Consider the following 4,076-nt stretch of genomic DNA (forward strand, 5'->3'; position numbering starts at 1 on the left):
CTAACTAGGAGAGTGTACGTGAATGAGGTGGAGGGTGGAGAGGGAGGCGGAGACCGGAAGAGATGGTGGAATGGAGGAGAGCGGTAGGATAGGGCCTATAAGAGAGAGCGGGGGATGTAACTTGGGAGTATGGAGGGTGAGAGACTAACTAGGAGTATATTTGAGTGAGATGGAGGGGGGAGAGGGAGGGGGAGACCAAAGAAGAGATGGAGGGATGGAGTAGAGAGGTACATAAACGGGGGGGTGTAAGATGGGGGGAGGGTAGCGACATGGCAGGGGACAGGGTGACATGGAGACGATTTGTATGTGGCCACTCCTTACGCAAATGAAGGCGTTTGACTATAGATGGATGTATAGATTGGAATAATACTAAAGGTAAACGTTAATCAGCATAATAAAAACAAGTATTTTATCTCGACCTAGAGAAGCTTCGAATCCCGTCAGTCACCCTCTAACCGTGAGAGGGGAAGGACGCTCGAGCTGTGTGTCTATTCTCAGTGTTGATAGTGTTTCAACAGCTTGCCCATCTTGCCGAAATGAACAAAGGTGAGGCAGGATATTGTTCATCAGTTCTTTGATACTGCCTGTTCTTTCAGTTGAACCATCTGTCAATCTACAGTATTGCCACACGCCTTAATTACGTAAGGGGTGGCCACAACCTAATCGCCTCCTTGTCGATCTGTCCCCCACCGGTTCACTGCCCTGCTCCGAGCTCACACCGCCCTCTCTCATATACCTCTCCACTCTATCGGAGAGCGACAAACCATGGAAGTGTGTGGACGTCCAGATCCCGTTCCTGCTGCAACCTCTCCTGCTGTTGCTCACGACCCGTTGAGGGGGGCAGACAGCAGGCCTCGGCCTTCTACGACCCAGATGAAGATCAGAGGTGCTGTGGTTTGGTTTAACGTTCGGGCGGGATACGGTTTTATCAAACGCCACGATGCTGGTGTTGATATTTTCGTGCACCGTCAGGCGATTGCTAAACCAAATCCACGGCATCTCCCTCGCTCCCTAGGCGATGGCGAGACGGTGGAGTTTGTCCTCTTTGGAACGCCCAAGGGTCCTGAGGCTAGGGACGTCACCGGACCGGGAGGGGCTGCCGTGCAGGGCTCTGCCTATGCCGGCGGCGTCCCACGGTTTGGCGGCACCAGCCCAGGGATCAGGGATGTTCAGGGGAGGTAAGCACCGTCGTCGAGATGTGCATCGCGACGGTGAAGGCTTTTTGTGGGGGTGATAAGGGGGCTTTGCGTGTTCTTCCTTGCATTGAAAAAAAAAAAGAGAGGAGCATGTGGAGTTACATGGAGAGACAGACTGACAAATGAGGAAGTGAAGGAGCATTGTGGTGTGGATGTGGATGTGATAGGAAGCGTTAAGAGAAACACACTGAGGTGGTTTGGCCATGTAGATAGGATGGAGAGTGAGAGACTGACGAGGAGAGTGTATATGAGTGAAGTGGAGGGGGAGAGAGGGAGGGGGAGGCCAAGGATGAGATGAAAGGATAGAGTGGAGAGGTATATGAGAGAGGGGGATGTGAGCTGGGAGCAGGGCAGTGAAATGGCGGGGGACAGGACGACATGGAGGCGATTTGTTTATGGCCACTCCTTGCAGGATTGAGGCGTCAGGCAATAGATAGATAGATAGACAGTTATTCGTCCTATCTATCTATCGCCAGTCTCCAGAATCCTGTATCTATCCATCTATCTGTCTATCTATCTCTAGACGCCATAATCTCATATCCATCCATCTTTCTATCTATCTATCGCCAGACGCCATAATTCATTACCTATCAGTCTATCGCCAGACGCCATAATCCCGTATCTATCCATCTATCTATCTATCTATCTATCTACCTATCACCAGACGCCAAAATCCCCTATCTATCCATCTGTCTATCTATCGCCAGACGCCATAATCCCATATCTATCTATATATCTATCTATCGCCAGACGGTATAATCCCTCATCTATCTATATATTTATCTATCGCCAGACGCCTTAATCCCGTACCTATCTATCTATCTATCGCCAGACGCCATAATCCGGCAAGGGGTGGCCGTTTGTCTCTTGAGTTAGCTGTTTTACGGGGAGGGGCACTAACCCTCCGCCAACCCACTTGTTGACACTTAAGGAACACGTATGGGTTGGTTATATGGTTACCACCCAGCGTTGTAAATGGTTTCCTGGCTTACAGGAAACCATTAGGCTTGCCACTCAATGTAAAGCCACCTGAAAAGGAAAGAGGAGTAACAAAAAGGGACAGGAAAGATGGGAGAAATAGGAAGAGAGGAGGACAGACACAGAAAAAGAATGATAAAGGTGAAGGAAGAAGTAGGCAGCACTACATCAAGTGAGTGGATGCTGGTGAGAAATAGAAAGGGAGGAGAGCAGACACAGAAAAAGAATGATAGAGGTAAAGGAAGAAGTAGGCAGTACTACATCAAGTGAGTGGATGATGGTCGCCACCTTGGAATCATATCCATTAATCCTTGAAGTAGTCGGCCACCTCCGATATTTTGCTCAGTTGCCGCTGTGTTGGTCTCTTCATTACCGTATGTGTTGTGTCTTTGGCCTTCTCATGTTTACATTGAGTGCGGTAGGTTCCTCGTACTCCATCACCTGTATGGTTTTGCTGAGTGACATGTCTTGGTGGTGTGGGGTACAAGTGCCATGTCCAGGCCAGTTGTATGGTACTATCATCGCTTCGTTTTTCGTCTCGTTTCGTTTATAAACACTCCAACCTGTTTGCATGCATTGCCTTAGTCACCTACTGGCGGCTCTCCATGACGCTCGATCTCTGGCAGCCTCCCTATTCAGTCCCTTATCCATGAGGTCGCACCCAATGACTTCGCCCCGGGTTTTTTTTTTTTTTTTTCCGGTCTGCTTCTCGCATCCCTAACTCTAATGTTCACATTTCTCACTTTCTGCACCCAACTGTCATCCCCCATCCTCTCCACATGCCCAAACCATCTCAATATACCCTTCTTCATCACATCAATACACTCCAGTCCCATCCATTCTCCCAAACCATCTTAATCTATCCCTCCTCATCATCACACCAATAAACTCCACTCCCATCCTTCCTACCAAACCATCTCAATCTACCCCTCCTCATCACACCACCAGTACACTCCAGTCCAATCCTACCTCTCAACTCTTCCGTCACAAACTTAGCCCCCCCTCCTCCCCCAGGCCTCACACTCAGGGACGCACTGCACATCCACCTAATCATTGTCATTTCTGTACGTTTGAGTCTGTGAATATCCTCTCTCTTTATTGCCCAGGTCTCACTACCATACAGCATTACACTCCTAACACGTGCCACATACAAAGACCCCTTAGCACGTAGGGAGAGCCCTCTCAGTGTCAGGAGAGGCAACAGCTTCCTGAACTTCTTCCAACTACTGCTCACTCTAGCCACAGAGCTGCTCCAACCCCACCTCCAGCACATAACATGTGTCCCAGATAACAAACTCCTCCACACACTCAAAAGACTCACCAGAAAGTTCAGTCCTTTCACGCCTCACAATCTCCACATAGGAGATCATTATCATCATCATTATCATTATCATCATCATCATCATCCAGACCTACTTTACCACCTTTACGGCAGGGTGAGAAGTAGCAACGTCCAGACAACCTAAGTTTGCCTAGTACGCTACCATTCACTTATTAGTCAAGCCCCCGGAATCCTGGCTCCATCAGGTAAACCAAAAAAACTTTCACCACGTTCTGTAGCTTCTCATATACCTATCTGATACAATGAATTAGAACGCTGTCACGTTAAAATGGGGTGCCAAATTCCTGGTTATGCACTTCTCACAACATTCATCCAGCCAGGCTCACCGACTTCCATACCTCTCATCCCAGCACACTCATCCACCATATCTCTCCACCTTCTCCTTGGCCTACCTCTCCTCCTCCCTCCTTCAAATTAGCTCAGATATACCTTTTTCACCACTCTATTGTTATCCATTCTCTCCACATGACGATACCATCTCAGTACACTCTCTTCGATTCTGGTGTCCACCGACTTCCTCACTCCACATCTTCCGCGAATCATTATTTCGTATCCTATCC

The 4,076-nt window shown here is 48.7% G+C and overlaps 1 pseudogene; it reads left to right on the forward strand.

The window, feature by feature from the left end:
* Positions 1-765: 765 nt before the first annotated feature.
* LOC145403925 (Y-box-binding protein 2-B pseudogene) lies at positions 766-1,182 on the forward strand (annotated as a pseudogene).
* Positions 1,183-4,076: the final 2,894 nt, after the last annotated feature.

This window comes from Coenobita brevimanus, chromosome 62 (assembly GCF_032717465.1).
Source record: "Coenobita brevimanus isolate Jiangsu-jjx chromosome 62, ASM3271746v2, whole genome shotgun sequence".
NCBI classification, from domain to species: Eukaryota; Metazoa; Arthropoda; class Malacostraca; order Decapoda; family Coenobitidae; genus Coenobita; species Coenobita brevimanus.